At 35.9% G+C, this 16,942-nt stretch overlaps 1 protein-coding gene across 1 annotated transcript in view; it reads right to left on the minus strand.

Annotated features, from left to right (window-relative positions):
• TBC1D5 (TBC1 domain family member 5) overlaps positions 1-16,701 on the minus strand; it is a 411,864-nt gene extending 395,163 nt beyond the window's left edge. Inside the window, exon 1 of the mRNA XM_082840369.1 lies at positions 16,461-16,701. The gene's annotated coding sequence lies outside the window, so the exon portion shown is untranslated. The remainder of the gene's footprint in view (positions 1-16,460) is intronic.
• Positions 16,702-16,942: the final 241 nt, after the last annotated feature.

Raw genomic sequence — 16,942 nt, forward strand, 5'->3', positions numbered from 1 at the left:
ACTCAGTGGATGGTGGCAAAAAAGGGGAAATAATGCCTTTCTACTGGACTCTAAGTTTAGAGGGTACAAGGACCATGCCACTTGTCCCCAAACATCTTATATTTCTCCTTGTTCTCTTGTTCTTTCTTAACTTCTTTTTCTTACAGCCCAGGTATCCTTCTATCTCCACTGTCTCTGATGCAAGGCCTGAGAGGTCTAGACCCGAAAGCAAAACAGACTCCAGGCTGAATTCAGAAATGCTCCTTCTCTAACAGCTGAGATGGCATCACCAGGTCTGGCTCTTTATGCTTTACTTTTTCATTAAAAAATTTTCACTTTTGTTCCTACACATCGAAGACTAGTGGCAGGCCAGCCACGCCCCAGATGTGGCTGAACCCCTGCAAGGAACACAAGCAAGGGCCACACTGGGGACATGCTGCACAGACGGAGTCTTAAACACTAAAACAAAACACACAACTATTGAAACATGCACTGCCCTTTCATGCTCCATGTTTCTCATACTTAATATACTCCATTAAAAACTTTACATTAAAATTCCTGAATTATGTGTGTCACTCAAAGCAGCTTGCCCACTGACAAATGAAAGCCTCCCTTATGGGGAAATATTTCACAAATTACCCTTTTTATCTGAATTCCAGGATGATTAGGCCAGCAGCGTCACATCACCCACCCTGCAGCACGTAGGGCAAGTAGAAGGCATCCTCCTCTGTCGGCATTCCGAAAGGCATTTCCAGACCGACACCGGGGTGGGAAAAGAACGGCCAGAGACAGGAGAGCAAGCAAGAAGCCGCCTGGCTGGGGATCACCAGAGAGTCATCCCTACAATGGGAGGATTCATTCTTTTTTTTTTTTTTGCTGTACGCGGGCCTCTCACCGTTGTGGCCTCTCCCGTTGCGGAGCACAGGCTCCGGACGCGCAGGCTCAGCGGCCATGGCTTACGGGCCCAGCCGCTCCGCGGCATGTGGGATCCTCCTGGACCGGGGCACAAACCCGTGTCCCCTGCATCGGCAGGCGGACTCTCAACCACTGCTCCACCAGGGAAGCCCGAGGATCCATTCTTTATGCCATGAGAACACAGGCAAGAAAGAACAATAACTTTTCTTGCAAGTTCCACACTGGATTCAGACTCTACATTAGAGGGTCATCTGTACCAATAAAGTATGAATGTAAATAAGACAAAGAATGGACTAGAGGAAAAAAACATAATGCAAGGTCTCTGAAAACAACAGCACATTTTAAAGGAAATGTGCAGTGAACATCAACATTACTGGTAGTTCAATTTCATTCAAAAATTGATATACACTTAGAAATTAAATCCTTGGCTTTATAAACATGATGAATAAGCAAATACTTCAGGATAATATACTTTTTACCACAAGCATTTTATGAAAGAAAATTTTCCTCAAAGCTCCAACACTAACAAATTCCAAAGTCTTCAGTCACTAAAAATAGAGCTTCTTATTTTTCCTTATCTATTTTGATACTTTTAGCCGTCTCATAAATTGCCTATTTTTTGGATTTTAACAACCAGTCGTCCTAGAATTTTTATATTTTCGTAAAGAAAAAGGAAATACATATGTGTGTTTTAAATTTTATGCTTTAAAAATTAATCTTTACAACAAGTACAGCTCGATCTTTAAAAGGAGAGGGAAGAGGCTTTGAAGGCCTAAAGGAAATAAAAATGGACAAGGATTGAGGCAGTATGGTGTAGATTTCAGGTAATTTTAAGCACTGGATAATTTTAATCTAGAAAGAAGGCCTCAATTCAGTTATAAATATATTTTAAAAAATAGCACACTATCTCCTTAGAGAATCTGGATGGTTGCATTTTTGAAATAAGCAACGAAAGGGCGGGGGAAAAACAACCTCTCCTTATGTTGCATTTATTCAATTTGTGGACTCCTACTGCAGGTGGTCCTTGAAACGATAACATAAAAGACTTCTAAAACAAAATGGATAAATATGACCATTTATTTAAAATTCAGGCAGTTTTTTAAAACTCTATTTCTATTCAGAGAGTCCAATTATCTACAAGATATATACAGGCTGCAGCACAAGCCATTATGATTGATTGATTTTAAACAAAAATACTAGCACATATATACACAAAATGAATCTTATCTCCCTTCAAAATATCCATTTTGAGCAGCTACACATCAATTCCACTGAATTCAAAAAGAGGCATTGCTAAAATACTTTGATTAATGGATTATGTATACATCTTCCCAAGGGGACTATTTCAAATGGAATAACACACATTTGAATAAACAGGTTCTGATGTATTTATTTAAAAATTGACCTCACTAATCTATAGTCAAATGTAATATAGAAAACAAACTTTAAAACACATAACGTTCTCTGAACAAATAAATTTGCATTTGAAATTTACATGTTCAAAATAAATCTTTTCCTGCCACCCACGTAAGGAAATGGAAAGTGATGAGGGATAGAAAGGTAAGTATTACAAAGTCAAATAAGTATAAAAGGCCATTATATTCACTACCTTTTGAGAAGTAAGTTATCTATTGAGGAAAAAAAAAACCCTCCAAATTTAGACTAAGCATTCTGTAACAAGCAGCAACAAATTCACTGAGGGTGGTCTTTAAAGTCTGCACTGCACATATAAATTTCTTTTAGCTGTAGTATATGCAGTATATGGTTCCAACTAATAAACAACAATTCATCCAAAAATGCAACCCATCTTGAAATAATAGTACTTCCAGAAAAGCAAACTACTGTCGATTACAGTTTAGCACTTAAAGGACAGTAATTTTTATTCTTACCTATGCAGTGACTTGAAATACGTATAATTAAAAACTAACTTGTAATTACTATAACTATGCATCTATAGAAACATCCACACATTTTTAAATATATTTTCTTCAATTTGCCTTAATCTTAAAACTGTTCACAGAGTAGTTTTTATTTTAAAAAAAATTTAATGCAAGGCATGTCATTTTACCCTTTTTTGTTTACTTGTTATGAAAATGATACAAAACAAATACTTTGACCACAAGCCCTGGGTGTTCAGTGCCTTCAATCAAATCACTGCAATTAATATGAAATTCTAAATACAGAATATAATGCCACATAAATAGTATAACAGCCAAGTCCTGTCTAAGAAGCCATATGTTTTTTCCCATTGTTCAAAAGAAGGAGATGACTTCCCGTCACTTATGTTTCTGATTAGCAAGGTGATTTATGCCACAATCACTAAAAATGCCAGCAAGTGAATGAGAAAATGCATAGTGACTGCGCCAGATGTGCACAATAAACAGGAATCCCATTGTAATCTCTGGTACTTAGTTTATATGAAGGTAATGTAGGAAACACTCTTGGATATGGCAAAGTCACTCTTTTTTTACATTTGACTATAAATGATATGAAATAAATTGTGTGTTTTATACTTTATGGCATGCATACATTGATAAATTAGGTAGCGTTTTGTATCCCGACTTATCTACAAGACAAACCTGGCTAAGATCATGGGGATTAATTGCTTCAGAAGTGTGAAATGCAGCTTTTCCATTCTTTTCTGCACACTCAGTGAAGAAACAATGATTAATCACTGTTTAACTATTCTCTTGAGGATCTACAAGATTGCCAAAGCAGGACTTATCCTCATAAATCCAAAAAATACAGGTTTAGATTTGTTGCCAACAAATGAAAGAACATGAACTTAAACCCATTTGTTATCAGATTAAAATAATGTCAAGGTTTTAGAACCTCACTGGTACACAATTCCCTTTTAATTGGTGACTTCAATAGGAAATGAGATTAACACGTAAGATATAACAAAAGTACACATATTTTACAAAAGTAATAATAAACCTATTTTTTAAATTATAAAATATCCTCAGCCTAATAATGTCAAACACACTATTGAACTTGAGCTGATCACCTCCCTTAGATACATAAATACTTCAATTCCTCTGTGCTATTTATAAAGAATAAAATACATGTTATCAGATGAAAAACATTTCTAAATGGTTATTTCAAATGGAAAATGACTGCTTATTTCAAGAAATTTTATTCTAGACAGCTACAGCTGAAGGACAATTATGTGGATAAAATTATTTAGTTCCAATAGTACTAACAGAAACATATTTATAAGTCTTTATAAGACTAAAAATGTAAAACTTCAAACTTTAAGCCCATACTATAAATGACCCAAAAATATGTTGAAGATAAGTACATGAGAAGAGAGGTTTCAAATATATTCCAAGTAATTTAGGCTTTCAAGATATCTTCAGTCAATATTCCCTACACACTGAAGAAATTAACTCTTAAGCATTTATAAAATTTTTAAAACATATTTTTAATAGCAGAAAACTTATTTTGTCACAATATTAAAATGTTAGCATTGTAATGGTCAAATCGTTACAAATTAAAGATTTTAAAAATCCCCTTTAAATGGGTTAGCTGTTCATGGCCTACTTTTAAAGTATTCCTAAGCGGGAATAACCTAAAATAAAAACTTCAAACTTCTACGTAAAATAGAAATACAGTGACCTCTCACGTATAACGGACCGCTTTTCTGTTTGTCTAATTATGTGTTCATCTAACTTCTCCCTTCCAGTTCATGATGCTCCTTTCAGGTCTACCAGGTACCACAGAGACTAGCAGAACCGCAAGGAAGCGGAGGTGAAAGTGGTGATAAAGTTCACTGTCTGATAAGTCTTTGTAAAAGTGAGTAAGTGGGAGAGAAAGAGAAGCAGATTCCATATTTTCCACATTTCATTATCTAGAGTTGGCTGTCTCTCCATTATCAAAAAGTGAGAGTTATGTCTGGTGCGTGTATACTGAAAACCTAGAAAAATTCACAATGAACTAGGCCAAAAAAAAAAAAGAAAAAGAAAACTGAGTCTCCTTACGTCATCCAATTTAAAAAGGAAAACATCATAAAATGACATATTTATGAGTTAGCTCAGTACCCACCATAGCGTAAACAGTCAATAAATATTTGTTGATCAAATGAATAGATGAATTCAAATTGATTCCACTCTGGAAGCTGATGACATTTTAGAGTCTATAAATAGAGCATCGCCCTTTCACCTTCTCCTGACACTCCCAAAGATCTTCTCCACTTAAAATGTTTTAATTCAATGAAAAATATTTAGGAAGAACCATTCTTAAGTGTTACTCAAAATATGCCACTAGAATAAAACCTCACAGAGATGCTAACTGTTTTGTTTAACCTGGAAAAACTATTAGGATGGACTTGGAGGTTTGTGGATGGAACTTACAAAGGAACACAAGTGTGTCAGAATAAGATAGCTGGGATTTTTGAAAACAAGTGTGTGTTATAAAGGGAAAGTCACTGCAACCGGTTTAAGTCAACAACCTAAACACAGAAGCCAAGTCCAGATGACAAAATGGCAGCTTACTGGAGAAATGTATATGTGAAGCCCAGGGAAGGAGACAAGTTAAATGACGTTAAATAATAAAGTTATTTAACAGGGAATCAGCTAAGAAGATGGTGAAGGAGTGGCGGGTGACACCTTGACTATTTGCCTGTAAAAAGGAGAACTCGCCAAAGACCCTTCTCAGAGTTAGCCCGTGATGTACTGGGTGGCCTCACCACAAATAACAGTTATATGTCACATGTTAGACCATGATATAATGTGGGCACATACCAAAGAAAAAGAGAGAACTTTCATTCTTGCTTAAAGGGGAACGCAATAAGCTAGACCCTGCCTTTAGAGGGAATCAGAATAAAGTTATAAGAAGCCGAAGTCATCTTATTTCTAATTATTACCTCCATAACAGTTGGTGCTTCCAAAGACGGAGAACTAAGTAAGCTGACAGTAAACCAAATATACTGACTCTCAGTAAATGTGTCCTAGGAAGACAAGTGAATGTATGGATATAAAGGAGATATTACTCAAAAATGTTTTCCAGTCCAGTGACCAAGGAACTTGTGCCAGGTTTTAGGAAAAGGCAGGGTCTGCAAATAATAAAAATTAGTTATTTAAACCCAAGAGGGACCCACTAGAGGTGCTATGAGGAAAAGTAAGCTCAAGGCTAGTCAGTTTTTTGGTCTCACAATTGCAACTGATCCTTGAATAATGCAGGGATTAGTTCAAATATAATTTACAGTTGGCTGTCTGTATCCAAGGTTGCTAGGCATTTGCAGATTCAACCAACCATGGACCGTGTACTACTACAGTATTTACTACATTTATATTGAAAAAATCCACGTATAGACGGACCTATGCAGTTCAAACCTGTCTTGTTCAAGGGTCACCTAATTCCTTTCCCACCTGTTATCCTTCTTAACTTAAACTCTACAGTACTGGAGCACAGCAAACACGCTGCTTGAATCATGTCCCGAGACAACATAAGCAGTTTCTACAGCCAGAGGGGAAGCTGTATCACTATCGAGAACTGGGAACTTGAGCAAGAATGGGTAGGAAGAGCAACATTATTCCATTTCAGAAACACATGAGAGTGATCCCAGGGATCACCTTACACCAGGAAGAAAATGCTGGAACTCTAACGCTATCACTGTATCCCGTATTTATCAAGTGTGCTCCTGCGCTGAGGTGACTGGGAGAAATATGAGTCAGAAGGAGCACAACAGACTCCAGGCATTCGTAGATTTTTACATTCATGATTTCACCCTTGTTCAAGCAATCCAGGACACGAAGTAATTTATCATTTTTCTGATAAGTGAATTTGAACCACAAGCTGCCCAAGGCTGGTGTGAGAAAGCATTTCTGCTTCTGATCCTAATGTAGCTTGGTGGTTCTCTAGAACACACTCCAGAAATATTTACACATTTGAGATTTTTCAAAAACTTCAAGAGGTGCATCCTTCATAAATGCTTGTTGTATGTCTTCATTATAGTAACAGAATTTTTTAAAGTACAAAATTCCTAAACTGGAAACCACCATTCATCTACGTTACTACAGTAAAAATCACAAAGCGGTAAACTGAACAGGACAAGCCTAAAGAAGTGGGAGGCAGCTAGTCGTGACGCTTCTGGTATGTGACATATCCCGGAAGTAACACAAAGCTTGACCGAAGACTTTTACAGATGGATCTGTGCCTGTGGGTGCTGCCTGCCTTCCTATTATTAAGGATAAACCACCCATGCTCCTACCTAAGGCCAGTCTCTCCACTTGTGCGCCTTGCTTCAGCAATTCACTACGCTTTCCTGTATCATCAGTTTATTCCTCTTTATTGGGGCATTCTCAATATTGATGTATGCTGCTTTTCTTCTACTCAAAAAAAAAAAAAAAATTGTCTCTTGACCAACTTTCCCCCTTCAGTTGCCACATGTTTCTCCTCCCACTCCACCCTGAACCCACTCCACCCTGAACCCACTCCAGTGTGACTTCTGTCCTCCACTGAAACTGCTCTTCTCAAAGTCACCAATGACCTCCCACTGCTAAATCCAACAATCAATTCACAGCTCATGTAAAACTTCACATTTCAGCAACATGTGCCACGGATGATCATTCCCCTTCCTTGGCACATTTACATCACTTAGCTTCCTGAGCTGGACAGATATTTAGAAAGCCAAAGAAGTTTTCCTTTTACCTAGCTCGGTTTTCCTTCCCTGGCCTCCTCAACTAATTCCTCTTCTCCTGACCCCTAGATGTAAAGGGCCCCAAAGCTGGGGCCTTCAGTTGCCTCTAGCTGTATCTACTGGATTGCATCAATATTACCCCTTTAAAAATACCATCCACAATTGATAACTTTCACAGCTTTTCCTTCATCTCGGACCTTTCCCCTGAACTCTGGGATAGTATCTGTCTCCTTGACCTCTCCACTTAAATGTCTAATAAATATCTTCAACTTAGCATGTCCAGAACCAAACCCCTGACCTTCTCCTTTTATAAGCTTCCCCTTCTTCATTAAATACAACTCTTATCTTCCTAGTTATTCAGACCAAAAACATTACCAGAGGCGTATTTGACTCCCCGCCTTCATTCATAACTCAAATCCAATCCATCAGCAAATCCTGTTGTTCAAACCACAATTACCTCTCACCTCTAACCTTCTGCATGGTCCCTCTGCTTCTGCCCTTGCTCCCTCTACAATCCTTTCTCAACCAGGCAGAGTAATTCTTTTAAACTATACATCAGATGTTGATACTTACTTGCCAATAACTTCCCATCTCATTCAGAAAAAAAGCCAAATGCACCTCTCTAAAAGACTAGATTCCAAGTTATCTCTCTAATTTAATCCCTACTACTCTCTCCTCACATTGCCGCAGCCACACTGACCCCTCTGTTGTTCCTTGAACACAACAGTAATATTCCTACATCAGGGCCTTTGTACTACTTGTTCGCTCTGCTTGAGATGCTCACTCCGTCACCTCCATCTGACATTTACTAAAGTGTTCCGTTCTCAGGGAGGTACTCCCTGACCACCCTAGTTACAATTTCCATCAGTCCCCCTATGCTATTAACTCTCTATCCTCCCCTCCTTGCTTTATTTTCCTTTATAGCCTCACTATCTAACTGACTACATATTTTACTTATTTATCTTGCTTCTTGTCAAACCTCTCTACCCTAAAAAGCAAGCATAATCAAATCATGCATTTTTCTCTATTTTGTTTTCACTGTTAATATCTCCTAGGAAACTCTTCAATGAGTAAGACTGGCTTCAAATTTCTCAGGAGGAATAATGGATGTTAGAAACAAACTGAGCAAAGTCTTCAAAGTTCTGAGGAAAATTATTTTAAATCTAGAAATACTAATATATACCCAGATAAATTATCAATCAACTGTGAGAATAAAAATATTTTCTAATATGCATAACTCAGAAAATTCATCTTTCACCATTCCACCTTCTGAAAATTTATTTAAATTGTGACAATGGGACACAAGAATCATTAGAACTAACCCAGAAATATAATGAAAAGAAATCTGAGTGTAACAGTTCCGCAAAAGGCCAACGAAGCTCTGGTCCATACTAAAACAGAAGGTCCAGGTTAAGTGATGTATTTCTTCAACAAGACAGTAGATAACCTAACAAAAATTTATTTTGCGATTTAAAATCATACATTTTAAAGCCTAAAAGTACAGCTGTGGTGTGTTATCCATAAATGGAGAGACATAGACCTCCTATGAGCATTAAGCAAAAAGAATGGTAATTTAAAACTCTGGTAAAAACAAAGAACTGTACACACATGCAGGGGAAAAAAATGGTATAAATATGAAGCAAAATACAGTATTTTTGAGAAGATGAAGAAAACTAAGAAATCTTTTGTTCTGGAAAACAATTTCTACTGGTCAGTTAATTCTGCACGGAACACAGAATTAAGTTATACTCTGAATTGATATATAATCACTATATTAGAAATAATGAATATAATCACCCCTCTACAATGTTACTTTGCTGAAGGTCATTTATTACTATCATATTCTGATTATCAAAAAAAATGGAAAATAACAAGTTTTGACAACATGTGGAGAAAATGGAACCCTCACACATTGCTGGTGGGAATATAAAAGGCTACAGCCACTGTGGAAAACAACTTGGTAGTTCCTCAAAGAGGTAAATAAAAAATTACAACATGACCCAGCAATTATACTCCTAGGTATATACCTAACAGAACTGAAAACAGGTGCTCAAATAAGAACATATGCACCTATATCCACAGAAGCACTACTCACAAGAGCCAAAAGGTGGAAGCAAACCAAACAATTATATATACAATGGAATATTACTCAGCTGTGAAAATGCATAAAGTACTGACACATGCTACAATATGGATGAACCTTGAAAACAGTACTACAAGTGAAAGAAGCCAGACATAAAAGGTCACGTACTATATGATTCCATTTATATGAAATATTCAAAATAGACAAATCCTGAGAGACAATACAGACTGATGGATACCAGGAGTTGGGAGGAGGTCAGAATGAGGAGAAACTGTTTCAAAAGTAAGGCGTCCTACCTTGGAGTGATGGAAATGTGTGTAACTAGAGAGAGGTGGTGCGTTCTACTGAATTATTCACTTAATTTTATGTTACATAAATTTCACCTCAATAAATTATTCTAAAAAATAGATATTCTACTTTTAGATCAGTCTTTTCATATTTTCTTATTTCCAGAGTATTTAAAGATTTCCATAATCATCTTTCATATTGGAAGGCTCTTTAGATCAAATATTTATGATTTTGAAGGAACATTTATCTCAGATTCACTAATCATTTAAGTTTCATTTCATTTCTTCCCCTATGTTAAATCCAAGTAAAAATTTTTTAAATGTTATATTTTTCATCTATTACATCAGTTCATCACCAGAAGACAGGAGTAGGGATTTTTTGCTTGTTTCTTTTTTACATTATTTTTATCTTTTATTTTTTTCAGCTCTACTGATGTACAACTGACCTCAATATAATAAAATGTAAGATATTTAAAGTGTATACTGTGTTGCTTTTTACTTTGATGTACTCCTGCCCACTTACTGATTTACGCTTTCTTTGCCTCTGCTTTTGGTGTCTAACTTAAAACACAAAAAAGCATTGCCAGGACCAATGTCAAGCACCTTACCACATCTGCTTCTAGGAGCTTTTATGGTCAAGGTTTTCTGTTCAAGTCTTTAATCTATCTGGAGTTAATTTTTGTGTATTGTGTAAGATAGCGGTCCAATTTCATTCTTTTGCCTGTGGCTGTCCAATTTTCCCAACACTGTTTATTAAAAGAGACTATCCTTTCCCCAGTGAATATTCTTAGATCTTTTGCTATAAATTAATTGACCATCTACGTGTGGTTTATTTCTGGGCTTGCAATTCTTTTCCATTAGTCTCTATGTCTGTTTTTATGCTAATACCATACTGGTTAGATTACATACCTTTGTAATATAATTTGAAATCAAGAAGTATGATGCCTTCAGCTTTGTTCTTCTTTCTCAAGAGTGCTTTGGCTATTCAGGGTATTTTGTGGTTCCATACAAATTTTAGGATAGCTTTTACTATTTATGTGAAAAATGCCATTGGGCTTCTGATAGAGATTTCATTGAATCTGTAGATTGCTTTGGGTAGTATGAACATTTTAACAATATCAATTCTTCCAATCCATGAGCACAGACTATTTTTCTATTTATTTGTGTGTACTTCAATTTCTTTCATCAATGTCTTAAAATATTCAGTATACATATCTTTCATCTCCTTGGTTAAAGTTATTCCTGATTTTTATTCTTTTTGATGCAATTGTAAATGGGACTGTTTCCTTAATTTCTCTTTCTGATAGTTCATTGTTAGTGTATAGAAATGCAACAGATTTTTATATATTGATTGTGTATCCTGCAAATTTACTGAATGTTTATTAATTGTGGCAGTTTTTTTGGTGGAGTTTTCTACATATAATATCATACCTCTGTTTTATTTCTTCCTTTCTGATCTGAATACTTTGGGGGTTCTTTTGTTTTGTTTTGTTTTGTTTTTTGTTTTCGGTTGTTTGATTGCTTTGGCTGGAACTTCCAGGACTATGTCAAATAAAATCGGTGAGATTGCTTCTTTGAATATGGGAAACACCATCTTGTTTCTCATGGTTACTCACTGCAAAAAACAACCCTGATAAATAGCCCAAGAAAATAACACTCAGGTTCTTGTTGGGGGCGGGGCAACAAGTTTGGGCATTCTTGTCATATTCCTGATCTCAGAGAAAAAGCTTTCAGCTTGTCACCATAAAGTATGATGCTAGCTATGGGTTTCTCATATGTGGTCTTTATTAATATATTCCCTCTATACCCAGTTTGTTGAAAGTTCATACCATGATGTTGAATTTTGTCAAATGCTCTTTCTGCATCTACTGAGATGATCACATGATTTTTATCCTTTATTTTATCAATGTGGTGTATCACATTGATTTGTGGATAATGAACCATACTTGTATCCCTGGAAAAAATCCCACTTGATCATGGTGTGTGATCCTTTTAATGTGCTGTTGAATTTGGTTCAATATAGTTTGTTGAGGATTTCTGCATCTGTGTTCATCAGGAATACTGGTGTGTAATTTTCTTTTCTTGTAGTGTCCATGCCTGGTTTTGGTATCAGGGTAATGCTCGCCTGATAAAACAGACGTGTTCCCTCCTCTTCTATTTTTGGGGGGAGTTTGAGAAGGTTTGACATTAATTCTACTTTAAATGTTTGGTAGAATTCACCAGTGAAGCCATCTGGTACAGGACTTTGCTGGGAAGTTTTGGATTACTGATTCTATCTCCTTACTATTGGACTATTCAGATTTTCTCTTTCTTCACGACTGATAGGTTGTATATTTCTAGAAATTCAACCATTTCTTCTAGGTTGTCCAATTTGTTGGTGAATAACTTCACAGCAGTTTCTTATGAACCTCTGTATTTCAGTGGTGTCAGTTTTTTTCCACCCTGCCCTTTGGATATCTAGCTAAAGTTTTGTCTACTTTATGTTTTCCAAAAAAAATAGCTTTGGTTTCATTGATATTTTCTGCTGTTACTTTAATCTCTACTTCATTTATTTGTGCTTTTTGTTTTGTTCTATTCTTCTACTAATTTTATGCTTAGTTTGTTCTTTTTTCATTTCTTGAGATGTAATTTTAGGTTATTTACTTAGGCTTTCTTTTCCTTTTTTTTAAGTGTGTGTTTTTTCTTTTTTCCATTGAATGAAAGGTTCCTCAGTTTTTATAGTGCTTTACAATTTTCAAAAGTTTAACACACATGATTTCATATAATCCTATAATAATCCTTTTTATCCCCACCCCTATATTGCCCCTTCTCCCTTCCCTCTCCCAGCCGGTAAACATTAGTTTGTTCTTTATATCTGTGAGTCTGCTTCTTTTTTGTTTTATTCACTAATTTTGTTGTATTTTTTAGATTCCACATGTAAGTAGTGCCTAACAATATTTGTCTTTCTCTGACTTATTTCACTTAGCATAATGCCCTCCAAGTCCATCCATGTTGCTGCAAATGGCAAATTTTATCATTTTTTAAGTAGTATTCCTGTGTGTGTGTGTGTGTGTGTGTGTGTGTGTGTGTGTGTGTGTGTGTGTGTGTGTGTACACACACACAAAATATCTTCTTTATCCATTCATCTGTTGAGGGACACTTGAGTTGCTTCCATACCCTGGCAAGTGTAAATAATGTTGCAATGAACACTCGGTGCATGTATCTTTTTGATATAGTGTTTTTGTTTTGTTCAAATACACACCCAGGAGTGGAACTGCTGAGCCATGTGATAGTTCTTTTTTTTAATTTTTTGAGAAACCCCCAAACTGTTTTCCACAGTGTTCGCACAAATTTACATTCTCACCAACACTGTACAAGGGTTCCCTTTCCTCCACATCTTTGCCAACATTTGTTATTTGTATTCTTTTTGATGACAGCCATTCTGACAGGTGTGAAATGATACCTTATTGTGGTTTTGATTTGCATTTCCCTGATTATTAGTGATGTTGAGCATCTTTTCATGTGCCTGTTGGCCATCTGCATTTCCTCTTTGGAAAAATGTCTATTCAGTTCATCTGCCCATTATCTAATCAGGTTGTTTTTTTGATGTTGAGTTGTATGAGCTATGTATATATGTTGGATATTAACCCATTATTGGTCATGTCATTTGCAAATATCTTCTCCCATTCAGTAAGCTGTCTTTTCATTTTGTTGATGGCTTCCTTTGCTGTGCAAAAACTTTTAAGCTTAATTAGATCCTGTATGTTGATTTTTGCTTTTCTTTCCTTTGCTTTAGGAGATGGATCCAAAAAAATATTGCTGCAATTTATGTCAGAGTGTTCTGCCTATGTTTTCCTCTAGGAGTTTTATAATATCCAGTCTTACATTTAGGTCTTTAATCCATTTTGAGTTTATTTTTGTCTGTGGTATTAGAGAATGTTCTAATTTCATTCTTTCACATGTTGCTGTCCAGTTTTCCCAGTACCGCTTATTGAAGAGACTCTCTTTTCTCCATAGTATATCTGTGCTTCCTTTGTCGTAGATTAACTGACCATAAGTACGTGGGTTTATTTCTGGGCTCTCTATTCTGTTCCATTGATGTATGAGTCTTTTTTAATTATCAAAGCTTTGTAGTATAGTCTAAAGTCAGGACGCATGATTCCTCCAGCTCGTTGCTTCTTTCTCAAATTTGCTTTGGCTATTTGGGGTCTTTGGTGTTTCCATACCAATTTTAAAATTATTTGTTCTAGTTCTGTGAAAAATGCCACTGGTATTTTGATAGGGACTGCACTGAATCTGTAAGATCGCCTATGGTAGTATGGTCATTTAACAATATTAATTCTTCCAATCCAAGAACATGATACATCTTTCCATCTGTTTGTGTAGCTGTCAATTTCTTTCATTAGTATCTCATATTGATAGTTTTCTGAGTACAGGTCTTTTACCTCCTTAGTTAGGTTTGTTCCTAGGTATTTTACTCTTTCTGATGAGATGGTAAATGGGATTGTTTCCTTAATTTCTCTCTCTGATAGTTCATTGTTAGTGTACAGGAATGCAACAGATTTCTGTACATTAATTCTGTATCCTGCAACTTTACCAAATTCACTGATGAGCTCTAGCAGTTTTCTGGTGGTGTCTTTAGGATATCCTATGTATACGATCATGTCATCTGCAAACAGTGACAGTTTTACTTCCTTTCTAATTTGGATTCCTTTTATTTCTTTTTCTTCTCTGACTGCTGAGGCTAGAACTTCCAAAACTATGTTGAATAAAAGTGATGAGAGTGGACACCTTGAGCTTTCCTTTCTTAATGTAGGTGTTTGTGGCAATGAACTTTCCTCTTAGAACTGCTTTAGCTGCATTGGATTAGGGATAATTTTTATTTTCTTTTTACTTTTCTGTATATACCAAACTTTCTAATAAAATATATTACATTCACAATTTTTAAATGTTTGCAACTTATTAAAAGGATAAAAATGTTAAACGAAATGGGAAGGAGCACTAGAATAGACCACTTTGGGGAAAAATCTGTTATTCTAAGCTGATATAAAAGGCTTTGGAAGTTTAAAATGTTTTAAACCAAGAATGATTTGAGAGCATTAGCATGCACATACAATTTACACAGACAGAAAGAAGAAGAAGAGAATAAAGAAATATATACCTTACTATAAAGGAATGATTCTATCAAAGATTTATCTTCCTTTTATATTTTGAGATATGACCTTTGGTATCTGTGTTGTTACTACAGAAGAACCTATAAGTGCTCTAGTATTTCCCAGCAGTTACACAGTTCTTTCCCCAAGTTATTTGATAACTTGTAATGAATCGACAGAAATGAAAAGCACAGAGGAGGCAGAAGAAAAGGCAGCTTGACTGAAACAGAAAACAAACTGCCTGATTCCATTTATTTTCCCTACAAGTCAGTCATGAGCAAACATACAAGTGATCTAAAGTATGACTTCAGAAATTGCAAAGGTGATCCACTATTGGATAGGGAAGTAAATTTAATTATGGGTATCAGCATATATTAAATGAAATATACCCCCCAAAAAATGTGATAGAGCACAGCATACATTCAAGGTAGCCAGGGTAGAATGGTTTTAACTCTTGTTTGTTTCATTTGTGCATTTATACCTGTGGGAAATGGCTCATAAGTATAAAATTTATTTCTTACTATGGGTTGTGGTTAAAAAAAAAATGTGAATGCTACCTATCTGAGATACCTTCAATGCTAAGTTCAATCATTCTAATTTCACAACTCCAACAAATTTAATGAATGTTGGGAGGTAAGGAGGTAGGAAGGTAGGAAAGAAGGAAAGACGAAAAGGGAAGGAAAAGAAATATGGAACAAAAAGTATTCAGTAAGAAAAGTGCTAAAAGTCTGCTGGTGGGAAAGTATTTTTAAAGCCCTCATGCAGGCTCAATTAAAAGAGAAGGAAAACAATGAAGGAAAGGAACAGATTGGAAGCTGGTGGGTAGATATATAAGTCGAAAGAAACTGATCAGGGCAGGGAACTCTGTGCTAGAGGGCAACATTATTCCCTTAAAGAGCCTGCAATCTAAACCTGGCAACAGTATATAAACACACACATACACACCCACATATATTTTTTGCACACAAATATATAAAACACATTACTGTAACTATAGTGAGGGTATTATTATGAAATGAATGTTTATCACCCCCCAAAACTCATATGCTGAAATCTTAATTCCAAGTGTAATGGTATTAGGAGTGAGGCCTTTGGGAAGCGATTAGGTCATGAGGGTGGAGCCCTCATGAATGGGATTAGTGCCCTTATAAACAGAGACCCTAGAGAGCTCTCTCATTCCTTCCACCAAGTGAAGACACAGCAAGAAGACATCCATCTATGAACCAGTGGGTCCTCACCAGACACCAAATTTGCTGGCACCTTGATCTTAGACTTCCTAGCCTCCAAAACAGTGAAAAATAAATTTTTGTTATTTATAAGTCACCCAGTCTATGGGATTTTTGTTACAAAAGCCCAAACAGACTAAGACAGCTGATGATAGTACTGAATTTTTAAATGTACGTTTTGAATAAATATACACTTACCTTTCAAGAAAACTTTATTGATCCACAAATCTAACTGACACTTGAAAACGCGTGCTCTTGTTATGGGTCATAGATGACGTCAGCTTCTGTACGACAGAGTTTGCCAAATAAAAGTCTTGGTTGGCCAATCGGAAGTAAAGAATCAAGAAATAGAGATCAGCTGAGTTATCCCTCAACTGAGCTGCAGGAAAAACAGCAAATACCTAGAAAAATAAATAAATAAAATAGCTTCAAATATCCTCTCCCTAAGCAAAGGAACCCTAAACCAAAGCCATCAATGCAAAAAGCAAGCCATCAATGCAAAAAGCAACCCTAAACCAAAGCCATCAATGCAAAAAGCAAGCTGAAATGCAAAAAGCTGCAGGAAAAACAGCAAATACCTAGAAAAATAAATAAATAAAATAGCTTCAAATATCCTCTCCCTAAGCAAAGGAACCCTAAACCAAAGCCATCAATGCAAAAAGTTTATGTCATAATATTTT

Source organism: Leucopleurus acutus (assembly GCF_964270905.1).
Source record: "Leucopleurus acutus genome assembly, chromosome: 5".
NCBI classification, from domain to species: Eukaryota; Metazoa; Chordata; class Mammalia; order Artiodactyla; family Delphinidae; genus Leucopleurus; species Leucopleurus acutus.